This window comes from Cupressus sempervirens, chromosome 11, assembly GCF_028749045.1.
Source record: "Cupressus sempervirens isolate cs-2001-9-10 chromosome 11, ASM2874904v1, whole genome shotgun sequence".
NCBI lineage: Eukaryota > Viridiplantae > Streptophyta > Pinopsida > Cupressales > Cupressaceae > Cupressus > Cupressus sempervirens.
Genome location: NC_143128.1, coordinates 588,164,722 through 588,179,506, shown reverse-complemented (window position 1 = coordinate 588,179,506; position 14,785 = coordinate 588,164,722). Strand labels below are relative to the sequence as shown.

Below are 14,785 nucleotides of genomic sequence, written 5' to 3'. Positions count from 1 at the left end.
AGGTGTTGTATTGAGCCTTGTTGCAACTAGTTGCAGGTTCAATCCACTTTTAATGAACTATTTTTTCAAATTTGATGTCTCCTCTAGCTCAGGGTCTATTGCCAGATTACTATAATTGCATGTGTTGAGCATCTTTCCATTATTTTTAGAAACATGGTAGTTTTTGAGGAATTATGAAACTCTCAAAAATTTAAACTCACTAATCTTCTGAATCTAAACTCAGATTTACTGAATTATTTGAACCCTTCAAACTATCTAATTCTATTGAACTTTATGAACCTTGGTTCAACAATGATTTCAAATGCCACCCTTTATAAATAAAAAAATCATCTTTACAAAAAGATTCCCATATTATGATAGCATGCCCAAAAAATTAATGGGATCTAAAACATAATGCATTAAAAATAACTTATTTTAGAAAACATATGGGTTACACTAATACAAAAATGATATTAGATAGGAAGTCCTTTGGATCTGACTATATAGTGACAGTATTTGGGTATGTGTATAGGTAAGTGCAATGGATATTGACATATAATCAATGTATTGAAATTTTTCACTAGTACATTTGCACTTGTTTTTGTACCAAAATTTTTGACCAAAGCTATGATTTATTTATTTTTTAGTTTTCATCCCCGTGTTGGTCGAAAATGTCCTAAGTTTTCCCATGTTGGTTGAAATTTTGGCCAACTCGGCTCATAACAAAGAAAAGGTATGTTATTATTATATATTCGTGCATTATGTAGACCAAGCTTCATTCCCGTGTAGGTTGAAAATTGCAGGTAATAGGCTTGGTTGAAAATCACGGGTAACAAGCTTGCAAGCTGCTTTCCCCTCCTTCTTGACCCCAATATACTATTATTCATCCGTGTTGGCTTACTTCATTCTTGTGTTTGACTTGCTCGATAGGTTGCCTTACTCTATTACTGAGTTGGACTTACTTGGTTTAGGTGAATCTGACCTCCCCATCTTCGTTCTTAGGTTGGACTTTCTCTGTGGGTTGGCTTACTTCGTTACTAGGTTGGACTTGCTCAGTTCAGGTGAATCTAAGCTCCCCATCTCCTTTCTTGGCTCCCTTGTTTGTGAAGGGCATTTGTTTGTTGTATGGGTAATTATTCTAGTGTCATATTATTGAAGGACTACCTTAGGATTTCAACCACCTCTTTGTAAATCATTGTCGAAGGATCAAAGAAATATGTGGAAAAGGAAAAGTATGTGGCAGTAAGCCATATGAATGATGATCAAAACCTTAATCTCAGAGGACAAGGTAAGTCATCTTTGGCTACTCTTCTTGTTGTTCCTAATGAACACTTGTCCACTTATGTTTAAAAGGGATAGACATAGGGATGTGGCTATGATTCTTGCGATTTTTAATCACTCCAAACTTCCTTCTCATATTTTATGAATAATTGGTTGCAAAATGTCTGGGATAAGAAATTAGAGCCATCATTTTCTTAAAACATGCTATCATGGAAAAGAATTTTGGAATATCAGTCATGCTTGTTTTAGGGCTATTGGGTGGACTCTTAAAGCCATTATTAATGACATTGTGACATTCTCATGTCTTGGGTGGGTCTACTGCTAGGATGGATAGAGAGGTAGCTAAACCAACAAAAACACTGTGAATTACTAGAAGGATGGGAACTTAAACCTACATTATTGATCAAACACTTTGCATCAAAACTATGTGCCCCAACCCCCTACCATTTATCATGGGTATAGTTTTGTAAGGCTCATTTTGTAGTGATCGATTGGTGGAGGAAGAATCTCCCTATTCTTGCAAAGTCCCACAGGTTTATGCAATTGATCTTCTTTGTTATTGGTCGATACTCAAACAAGCTAAATCTTTTTGATGAGATATTGGTTATAACATCATTTTAGCCTTTCATGTATTCAATATTGAATTCAAATGCTTGCAATTTATTCACCAATTTTTTATGTCTACTATATAAGTCTTAGACTTTTTTGTCTTAGGAAGAATTTTGACTATTGTGGTCAATCTTTACTATGAATTGCTTGCAATCAACTATTGTCTAAACTTTGCAAGGGAACACATAATTAGTAACATCTTACTGTTGATCATGTTCTTTATATGTCCTTGTGTTTTCTAATCTCAAAGGCTATGGAAAGATCAACAAGAATTAAATATTATTATATTGTCAAATGGAAAGGCTCTAACACTAAAAAAACAATATTGGATCATACGAGCCCAACCAATTTTGGTGAAATGGATATCTCTGTCTTAACACTAAACCAAATGAGCTTGATTATTCATGCTCTTGGGATTTGAGCTCCCAGCACCAATGGATTATAACATAATTCACAATGGTTATCCTCTTGACAAAGAAAATTGTTCTGCCTGTAGTAGAATATTAATGTTTGACTAGTTAAAATGTTGTTCAACAGAGCCCATATTTTACTATATTTTAAGTATTTTTGTGGGCATGTTAAACATTTTTCGTTTCTATCAACATTCTTACACCACAATCTTTGGCATTCACATCTACCCTCATATTGCAATCTTCATATGGTCTTGGAACTAGGTGTGCTTGATTGATTTTAGTGCAAGTCACATATCTTGCGATGTGTCCAAAACAATAAGCATCAAACTTACCAAATCTAATTCACTGTCTTTGCCACATAGTGGGCATGCAATAAACAATAGTGTAGTTTAATATCATTTCAATTTCACTTGTTCATGCAAAAAATTGTCTTCCTTTAATTACTGTAGTAAATATTGGACCAGCTAGAAACACATATGGCAACATAATCCTCTCCATTTAATTCCAAGGAAAGAAACACTCACGAACACAAGTACCAACAGTTCCAAGCTCAACAATTAGAAGACATGAGACAATATATTAATAAAATTTAGATGTTAATTGCTCAAGAATCCCCATAATAGCATCTGCATATTAGCCATGAAATATGAAAATCAACATTGAAAGGAGACCCAATTAACAAAACAGAAGCAACTCAAAAGCTGCAGTGTCAAAAATAAGGTCTATGAGTCAAAATATAAAGAAAACAAAATTAATGTCTTCATTCTTACCTAAATTACCAATTTTTAGCATTATAGATACAACAAAAAGTTGCAAAAGTTGTTGAGATGAGTTAAATAATATACACTTCCTTTAATAATTCAAAAACTTGAGTCACCATTCATATAATCCTACTTTCTCTCTAGAAAACCTAATAAAGGATGAAGCCATACAATAGTACCAAAAAGCCAAAAGTCAACAACCAGATAAGCTTATGTTTAGAATCTTTATCCCCTTTTACATATTGGTTCTATTCTGTCAAGGATGACTTTAGCCCTCCTACCTTATGCATTTCTAGAACAATGTCACATCCTACAATAAGCTCACCTTTGTGATATAATTGTGGAAATGTTGGCCAATTAGAATAAGTCTTCAAGCCTTCATTGACTTCTTCATCACTCAAAATGTCAAAATGACCAAAGTCTAAACCCTCTTCATTCAAAGCATTTATAAACTTTTAGCTGAAGCCACATTGAGGGGCATTAGGTGTGCCTTTCACAAAGAGCATGAGAGGAGAAGAATTAACTAGTTTTTTCCACCAATCATTGAGTGACTCTTTGGGTAGCACTCCTTTTTCTAAGGAAATTTTTTTCAGCTCACCACTTTTGTACATTTCTATCATGATATTTGATCCACCAATAAGCTCACCTTTTATATAAAACTCTGGATAGCTAGACTAGTTAGAATATTATTTAAGACCTTACCTTACCTCTTCATCAGTCAGAATGTTGAAGCTCCCAAATTCTAGCCCTTCCTCTCTAAGAATTTCAATAGACTTTCGACTAAAACCACAATGTGGCTCTTCAGGAGTGTCCTTTATAAATAACATGATCGGGTTGGAATTAATGATGTTTGATAGCTAAGAACTTAATGATTCACTTATACTAGTTGAGTCCACTGTACCACCATTATCAAACTCTAAGATAGCAGTATCAGGTTTGGGTTCGACAAAAGTTGCTTTTGCAATTAATTCACCAGACTCATGAGTAGTTAAGAGCAAGGCATGGTCTTTAAATATTTGTTTCAATTCCCCACTTTTACACAGTTCAAGGTTGATATCATAGCCTCCAAGCAACTCACCCTTACAATACAGTTGTGGAAAGGTCAGCCAGTTGGATAATACCTTCAAGCCCTCTCGCAATTGTTCTTCTCTTAGAATATCAAAGCTTCCATATTCCACACCCTCTATTTTCAAAACATCCACAACCTTTCTGCTAAATCCACATCATGGTTGCTCGGGTGTCCCTTTCATAAACAACATGACTAGTTCAAAATTCACGAGTTATTGCAATTTTCTCTTAACTGCATCACCAGACTCTATATCAGTTTTAGCAATCTAAGGTGACTTATATATTTGTTTCATTGTCTTGATAACTATTGAACTAGCAGACATTCCAAGACTAGCAGGACTAGTTGTCTTGGCAATGTCTATGGAACCAGACACCTTGGCCACTATGTTGGACAATTCTGATGGATTTGCACTCTCCAGTATACCTACAACCTTCCCATCCTGCAAATATTAGCATGTATCAAGTTGTTGAAACTCCAAAAAAACACTCATAACTTGATAAATGAGAAAGAAAATTAGAGATAAACCAAACATGTAACCACAATGGTGAAGGCCGAATTTTTTTGAGCACCATTTTCTAACATAGGAACATTAGTATGGATTTCATTGATATCATAGTAACAAAATCTATCTTACCAATTCTACATGTAGACTAGAAACCTTGGAAAAAATGTATCTAAAAAAGGTTTCGCATTGTGTCATACATATACAGTATGAAATGGTCTTGTTTTGGATATCAATGTAGAAAAAACTAAGCAAGCAATTTATATCAATACAAAACTCATGATGAAATTCAATTTATACGTGAGAAAAGTGCTGATTTTTTTATCTCTTTTTTTAAAATTTCCCCACATTTTAATTTAATTTGCAATCCACATTTTAACTAAAATGCACATACAAAATTCCAATAAAGCATAAAACAACAAATGTTGAAATATGCTTATGCAAACCTCAACGCAATGCCATTTTTTACAGCCTACTAGCTCTAAAAGAAATATATATCAAACACATCAAACAAACTGGATTTGCTTACACACCCCTATTATCAAATAGATGTTTCACTAATTAAAGAATTAAGATTGATTTTTAACACTATCAATGTGGAAAACCTGAGGTATAAATCTCTATAACCAAAAAATATTGACTAAAACCAAGGTCTAGATGGAAAAAATTGGCCTATTTCTCTTGTTGAAATTCTGGTAAGAAGAGTTCAAAAAACATAATTGAATTTGACTTTTTTTCCATTGTAATTTCCCCTTGCACATAGTCCTTGGGATTAGATGCCACAACCAAGTGGTAACCTTGCATCAGATCCACGTAAGATGCAATACTTGCACCTCATTTCACCCATCGAGTTCCACAACACCTAGAATTGCTTTACAACACCCAGAATTGGATGGTGTAATTTGGCATATCAACATGTAAAATGTTCCTTTTGGATTTGAATATAGATATTCACTATGAAAGGTCTGACGATTTTCCACTCACACTTAACCCACTTTAATACCATAGTTTAATTACCAACCCCAACTAATTGAAGTTAGCTCTAAATTAAGTGATACATAATAATAAGACTCACATTCCCATTTTTTGAATAGTTGTGAAGAATAAAAATTATCAGCTGGAAAGAAAGTGTCTTCACCTAAGGATGGTTTTTAAAGTTGAATTTTGATGGGGCTACCAAAGGCAACCCTAGACCAATGGGAGAGGGAATGGTTATTCACTATCCTTAAGGCTCCTTCATAAAGGGAGGATCATAAATTTTTGGCACCAAATCTAATAATGAGGACAAAGTTGTTAGCTCTGCTAGAAGGATTGAAAATGAAAAAATTCGTGAGTAGAAAGGGATCGAAAGTCAAAGATGGATCTGTTGCAAATTATTTAGGATCACATTAAAGAAAATGGCAAAGACTAGAAACTAGAGAGCTGAATGGAGGAAGCTGAACTGGTAGATGCTAGCTTCAATTAACTTCTAGCATTGCTACATAGAATTCAATGGTATTGTAACTTGTAACCCTCCTCCTAATTTCCATAAGCATTAAAAGTGGGTAATTGTCATGTCATGTTAAAACCTTATGTTTATTATGCAACCATTTTCTCTCCACTTTATTTATTGTCTACTAATCCAGGGGTGAGAATTTTGAAAAAGCACTAAATTTTGGTGCTTAGATTCTTTTTCCTCAGATTTTTGTTTGCCTCTATGCATATTTTCATGTAGTCTGAAATTTGTATATGTTCTCTCAAGATGGCACATGTTTAGAGAGCTCAAGATTATTATGGTGCTACATCCAATTATTGCCTAAAACACAAGATCAAATATTTTTGTTACTTAACAATTTGTAAAAGGCATACTTGGTGAGGTGGGTGTAGAGGTGCCAAACAGTCAAGAGCATCAATAGAAAATGATTTTTCTACCAAATCGGAAGCATATACACCTGAAATTGGTATTTGAATGGATTTTGCATGCCCTCTCTCCTGCAGCAGTTACTCTGCTCATGGCCAATAGATCAGATTGGGAGTTAACATGGATGGCTTGCTAGAGATGGTGCATTGGCAATGCATTCTTCTGCTTCATTTTATATATCTGATGGTGTCATACTATTCTTCAAAGACACACTTGCCACTAGTTTTTGAATGGATTTTGCATGCCCTCTCTCCTATAGTAGTTACTTTGCTCATGGCCAATAGATCAGATTGGGAGTTAACATGGATGGCTTGTTGGAGATGGTGCATTGGCAATGCATTCTTCTACTTCATTTTATATATCTGATGATGGCATGCTATTCTTCAAAGACATTACACTATACATAGATAGTCTTTAGTCATTCTAAAAAAATGACCATTTAGAGATTTCTATGTTTTATACTTCACCCCCCCCCCCCCCCCCATCGATTGTTGCCTACAATTCTTATTAGATAGCTAAGTAGGATTATGTAGGCCCAGGGGTCTTAGTGGTTGCTACATATTGTGTTGCACATTAATGTCTCTCTTTGGATTTTAATTTTTGAATCAGTCAATGTGTCATATATTTTTCAAACAGTGTAGTGCTTTTATGTAAGTTGGAGTTTGTTCTTGAGCTAAATCCCGTAATGTAAATGTTATTTTGCAAAAGTGTTGTTGGATTCAATTTTTAATAAAAACCCATGTAATATTAGTGTGTTGAGTTTTGTTTTTCTATTACAGGTCATTGATTGTAATTTCAGTAGATTTCTTGTTTCATAAAAATACATGTAGTTTTAGTCTCATGAGTTTTGTTTTGTTGTTATTGGTCATTGATTATAAAAATTTATACTATATTCATTGAAGATATTTTATAGCCCTTCTAATATGAATACATAGAGATTAGACAATCAAAGATGTACATATGTTACACTATTTATTGTGACTATTTGCTATATTTTGTTGTACAGAGGTTTGCTACAACATTAACCGAATAGAAGATTTCTTGCAGCATTAATAGCACATAAGACACCATTGGACTAGAATTTGATTTCTATTCACCAAAAGGTACACATGCTTTATATCTACTTGCAGTCTACATAATAATTAGACTACAATTATCTCAAGGATTAATTAGACTACAATTATCTCTTGGTTTTAATGCAAGATTAATTTTTTATTCTAAAATCACTAGTACATTCTTTATTTAAAATATAAATTAAACAAATGATAGGTGTTCCCCAACACTCGATTGAAATATGCTTCTCCTTCAACATAGTCTAAGCCATGTTCATGGTGGTGCAGTTCTTTTCAACAACTCCATTCTGTTATAAAGTGAAAACAATAGTAAATTGTCTATTGATTCAATCACATTAAAAAAACTCAATGAAATCATTTAACATATAATCACCTCCTCTATCTAATCATAGAGATTTAATATATTTGCCAATCTCATTTTCGATCGATGTGTTAAACCTTTTGAATACACTAAAAGCTTCAAACTTCTAATGATGAACTGAAGTCCTCCAACTAAAATCATCAATAGAAGTTATAAAATAAACATTACTAGTTAATGATCAATCCACACAAATTTATGTGTACAACTTCCAATACAACTTTCATTCTATCCAAATCTATAGGAACAAATTCCTCTCTGTAATGCTTTGCTAGTATGCAATATTCTTGCTAAATATTAGGAAACCCTTTCACCATATGCTTCTTCTGCAAAAAATTTGGTCCACCAAAATGTAAATCTCCATGCCATAAATGATATAGCCAAGACTTATCTAAAATGTTTCACTGAGCTTCTTCTTCAATACTTATCAATGATTATAAATACTAGCTTGTTCTTTAAGAACACTTTACACATTTTCTCTATCATCTTCCAGCACTTGTTAGCAAAATGACCATACTTTTGCAATAAAAAAATTGTAAATTTGACTTATCAAACCTTTAGTTTCCTTGCTTCTAGATTCTATCATTATTCCTTAGATTAAAAGTTTCTTTTAAAATTTATCCTCATGTTTTGAATCATTTCTATTGTCTATTTCATTAATAAATTGTCCTCTTCATCACTACTAGACCTTCCTCTACATATACTTTTAGTAACTTGAAAATGAGTTTTGAAGGTATTCATCAAATGTAAATTGATTAAGTAGTTGGTTCTTGAATTGCCTAGATGGATATAGTTGGTTGGGTGGGTACAACCAACAACATTCTTATATTTCTTCAAAGATGATAGGTGTGGGTTTTGGTCTTTTCTCTAATTGTATTCTATATCCATCTAGGCTCCTAAAGTTGGTCTACATTGTTCTTCGCATCTCTCAGTGTTCCTCCTATCCTGCTACATAAGTTCATCCAACTTCCTCATGTTTGCCTCGAGCACTTGTCTTATGCTTCTCAATTCCTCTTGCCTCATTTTCTCATCTCTTTCCTCTTATTGTTTCCTTCTCTCATCTTCCTCTCTTTTCTTCTTCCCATTACTCAAGAAGCCTAGCATTTCCCTCTTTGACCTTGTCAAACCCATCTTCATCTTGCAAGGATATAAACATTAAATACAACATGTCCAATTTTTTTGCATATATACACATTTGTTACACCAAATTTTTCTTTCAAAACAATACGTGCAAATATAAATATTAAGTACAACATGTCCAATTTTTTTGCAAATAATATACACATTAGTTAGATCAAAATTTTATTTCAAAACCATATGTGTAGATATAAACATTAAGTACAACATGTCCGATTTATTTGCAAATATATTTTCCTGTGAAGAAAGACTGGACCTAACAATATGAACCCAGAACAAAATAACAAGACAATGGCTACATTTTGATCTCAATTTTGAAGAAAACTTGATGAATATAATTGTCCTAGAAAAAAGTGTAATGGCTTAAACAATCAAAAATTCTAATCACAACAGCCCAAAGTCATTGTAGGCAACATGGTCACATTGAAGGGGACCATGATTTTTATCCATTGTTGAATGTGGATTTCCTATTGGAGGAACATGGAGGTGTGAATATCCAAGCTGAGGATAACACTCCCTTGGAAGAAGATGATAATGTACCAAAGGACATAATTAAGAAAGATGTTATTGGAGCAGGAGACGAAGAGGCTCACGATGATGGTACTAACGCATCTGATAATGATGATGAAGATGGTCTTGATATACCTTCACTTGAGAAGGCACACAAACCCAAACCCCTATACGAAGGCTCCCAAACAACTCTTCTTTTGGCTATAGTGTTGTTGGTGAACTTAAAGGTTATGAATGGTTTATTCAATGTAGCAATGTCACGTATGCTAAGGTGTGCCATTTTTGTCATATTCAATGTTAGCATACAATTACTATTCATTGTATTAACAATGCATATTTGTTGTTGTAGGTTGATAGGTGAGTTTTTGTTACCACCATCAAATATTTTACCTCATTTGTACTGAGAATTATCTACTATTATGAATGAGATTGGAATAAAGTATCAGACAATACATGCATGTCCCAATAATCACATTCTATATCATAAACAACATGAATTTGCAATAGAATGCCTTGATTGTCATATTAGTAGATATCAGTCAGATTAAATAACAAAAAAGGTGTCTCACAAGGTTCTTCGGTTCATTCTCATTATTCCACATCTTCAATGATTATTTAGGTGCACTAGCTTAGCATAATTTATGGATTACCATGCATGCAATAGAAGTCAAGATGACATCATGTGAATGCCGGTGGATGGTTCTACATTTAAAGAGATAGAGGAAACATGTGGTCACACTTTAAAGAAGAACCTCATAATCTGAAGCTTTCGTTGGCAGTGGACAATGTCAATCCATTTGGAGATATGAGATATGTTTACTCAATGTGGTCTTTTTTTGTTATTAACAATAACATTCCTCCTTGGATGTCCATAAATAAGGAGCACATAATGTATAAACAGTGCATGAAAATGGTCATAATAATGATGTAATGTTTATGTTCATTTAATTACTAGGTAAGTACCAAGTTAAAGATATGAACATATATATTGAGTCCCTAATTGACGAGTTGTTGAAGTTATAGAATGGCCTCACTATATATGACATCTCTAGACCAATAGGACATCGACAATTTCAATTCCATGCAATGCTTGTACGGACAATACATGATGCACTGGGCTAACTCATTTTTGCGATATGTTATATTATTAAGATCACATATTTTTTGTTTGTTATAGTGTTTACACATTATTATTGTATGCTTAAGATGTGCATGATAATTGTACATGATCTTTTAGGTCTTCAGACAAAGAGAAAATTTGCATGTCCACTTTGTAGTCCGAAGATGAAATCTTATCATTCAAGAAGTTTAGGAAAGCAGGTGTTCAATGAGTTTAGGAAATTTATCCACAATAATCATAAATATCAAATTACCAAAAAATAATTTTTTAACGGGAAAGAAGAGACATCATCAAGGCCACGAAGAATGACCTCATATATGGAAGTTGGAATATGATGAACTAAGTCGTCGAGGTAATATCCAGTTTATCATTCAAAGTTTAAAATTTGTATTTTGATATTGTCTTATATTTACTAATGATATAATTGATGCTCATGAAGGTTTTCAAGGCATCAATGACCAACTGCCTAGACGAATGAAAAGTTATTCTACTTAGTTTAGCAGGTTACTGTACTACAAGGATCTCCCAATTATGCATTTGTTTGATGCTATGCATATTAGAAAGAATGTAATAGAGACACTATGGAAAATATTGGATGGAAGACATGCTAGAGAAAAAATTGCCAAAATTTGTACTGACATTCATGAATCCAATCATGCACTAAAACATTTCATTGAATCAAATAGCAATGGAGACTGCATAAATACAAGTGCCCTTCCTTGGTTATTAACAGAGTAACAAAGTGATGCATTGAAAGAAGTCATTAAAACAAAAATTCCAACAAGATCTACTGCAAATATAAGCACTCTTCTATCAAAGAAAGGTGATTTCGGGCCAAGGTTGAAAAGACATGATTGGCATACCTTCATTAAGGTAGGTCGTGTTCTTTATTTACAATATATTTATAAAATTGAATGTACTACGTATAACATTATTTAATAATATATTGAAATGATCATTTTTTAATAATTGTAGTACATCCTACCTCTATCCCTCCCACATCAGTTTGACAACAGCATTAAACAAGTTATATATGACCTTGAAAAATACATGAGATTAGAAGTGTTTTTTCTTAAATTTATATAATTTTATCCAAAATCTATTGTATAATTTTATCTGAAATCTCATTTATATGTTCTTGCATGTTGAATCTCTTTTAGATGTTTATCATCTAAACAAATTGATAAAAAAGATATAAAATATTGGAAAAAAAAAATTTCACAACTTAAGTGTAAAATGCAAAAGTGTCTATCTTCAACCTTTTTCAATGCTCAAGAACACTACCTCATACATCAAGTTGAGGAGATTGAATTGTGTGGACTTGTACAAACTAGGTCAATGTGGATGGTTGAGAGGCACTTGAAATTTATAAAGAACTTGGTTTAAGAAAGAGCACATCCTAAGGGTTCTATGGTAGAGGGATATATGGTATACCAGATCATGGTGTACATTAGTGAATATCTTCCAAAGTTTGTAACAAATATTCATGTAGATTTCATTTGGGATCCCAACTCTAATGACAAATTCAAAGGGGAGTACCTGACAAGGAAAGATAGATTGAGGAGATTGACAGGTAATTATAAGTTTTTTTTTTATAGTTTATTAATTTTTATCCATCATCAATATGAGTTGTTTCTAATTGGTCTAATTATTTTCTTTATAGTTGGTCATGAGTGGGATGCACTATATTTGTATATTGCAAACAATCTTGATTGGTTGATGGTATGGATTGAACAGTCTCAAAAAAAAGGTCACTCATTAACATGGGATGATGTTGCATCATTGGTTAAAGAAGCTCATCATAATGGAGATCCCAATGTTACACCAACAGTACTTGATCTAGTATATGGCTTAAGAGATATGAAGGTACGCAAAAGATTACTAATCATGAGCCATAAGTTTAATATCAACTCACAGATCGATGCAAACATTATTGACATGTTTGAATAATTGTAGCTCAAGCACCACAAAGTTATGTACTACCATATCCGTAAATTTTGTATAAAAAAGTCAGACAAAATGAAGAAAACATGTGATTTTGGGATAAGTGCAGTCTTCGCAGTCACCAATATTTCATCTAGAACTGACATACATCCTCAATAATCTAAAAATTGATACTATGGCATTTTGGATGATATACTTGAGTGTGACTTTAATTCATTCAAAAAAGTTCTATTTGTCATCAAATGGTACAAGCTACGACCGAATCAAAATGATCCTGATAGGACTATTATTGAACATGATAGTGAATTTACAATGATCAATACAAGGTCATTTGAGTTAGTTGGAGATGAGCCCTATGTTCTTCCAAGCTAATGTGAGCAAGTTTTTAACTTTGGCATTACACACAAACCAGGTTGGTCATTTGTTATTAGGCATGATCCAAGAGGAAGGCCAGTAAAGTATAATGTGATGGAAGAAGAAGATACTAAAAAAGAAGAAGCACAAGATGAAAAAAAATGATTATCCAATGATGAAGAAGAAGAAGATGGTGATGATTCTGGTCATGCCGATGGTAATGGTAATGACGATGATGATCATGATCATGTTGATGAAGACGGTGATGATAATGGCGATGATGGTTATGATGATGATGGTGATGAAGATGATGATGGTGGTGGTGAAGATGGTGGTGGTGACGATGTTGATAAAAGTGACAAGTATGATGATGATGATGACATGGATGAAGATGATGAGCAATGAAATGTTTGTCAAGGTATGATCAATGTCAACTATGATGGGGTCATGTATGACCAAACTTTTCATTCAAAACCATATATGCAGATACAAACATTAAGTAGAATATGTCAAATATTTTTTTAGATATACACATTAGTTACACCAAATTTTAAGCTAACTTAAAATAAATGATTTATATATACAATCTACTTTATTATTAATTTTTTTTGGTAAGTCTATTACTTTCATTTTGCTTCTGATTGCTAAGAATTACTAATCTTTTTCACAAGGCAACATGGATAGACCACCATGTGGCACAGGTGGAGATGCACTATCTCACACACCTTCTTCAACAAAGGTAAACCTTATTTATTTTAATTGTTCAAATTATATAGAAACAAATGTCGTATTATTATGTTCTTTCAAAATCATATGTGTAGATACAAACATTAAGTACAACATGTCAAATAATTTCATTTTGCTTCTTGTTTCTAAGAATTACTAATCTTTTTCACAGGGCAACATGGGTAGACCACCACGCACAAGTAGGGATGCACCATCGCACACACCTTCAATGGAGGTAAACATTAATTATTGTAATTTTTATTGTTATATAGAAAAAAAATTCATATTATTATGTTCTTTTCATTATGGCTTTGGAGTTATTTTGATGAAATTTTACTGATTTTGAATTTTGCAGATATACACAGTAGTTACACCAAATTTTTCTTTCAAAACCATATGTGTGATGCATCCAATTTTTAGGGACTCCATTCTATGCATTATCCTAGACATTCTTATTGTTTGATTAATGTGGTTGTTTTATTTTATAAAGTTTTGCAGGATTTGTGATCGATTAGCTATTTTCACTTCTATCTCAACTCTGTTGTTATTTTCCTATTATACCTGCATCATGGAATTAGGCAATAAGTAAAGTGCTACTTACAGGCTTGTGAGTTTTGATCTAGATTGCAGATGTAATGATATCATGCACAATGAAACAATGTCGTCATAGTAAAATAGCAGCAAAGGTGAAAATGGTTTAAACATGCTTTTGACAATTAATAACAGGCTAAACCTGATGAGAAGTGAGCTTGAACACTTTTTTGAATCTACTAAGACTTTTTTGATTTATCTAACCATAACAACTCCAAAATTAGTTACACAAACTTGTGAAGAGCGTGCTAATGAGTTTCGAAGAGTCTGCCTTACAAGAGCTTGCAAGAGATAGACTGTTAATAGCAACTGCCAAGGAGCAAATGGAGACAGCAGATGCACTCAGCCGTCCACATGGAAAACTAAACTCTTCTGCATCAGCTTTGGTAGGTGCCTCTTTAGGTGCAGGTTTGGGGATCGTGATGGCAGTCATAATGGGTGCAGCTTTGGCTTTTAGA

At 33.2% G+C, this 14,785-nt stretch overlaps 1 pseudogene; it reads right to left on the bottom strand.

The window, feature by feature from the left end:
- Nucleotides 1-3,184: 3,184 nt before the first annotated feature.
- LOC149531032 (monothiol glutaredoxin-S11 pseudogene) lies at nt 3,185-14,303 on the bottom strand (annotated as a pseudogene).
- Nucleotides 14,304-14,785: the final 482 nt, after the last annotated feature.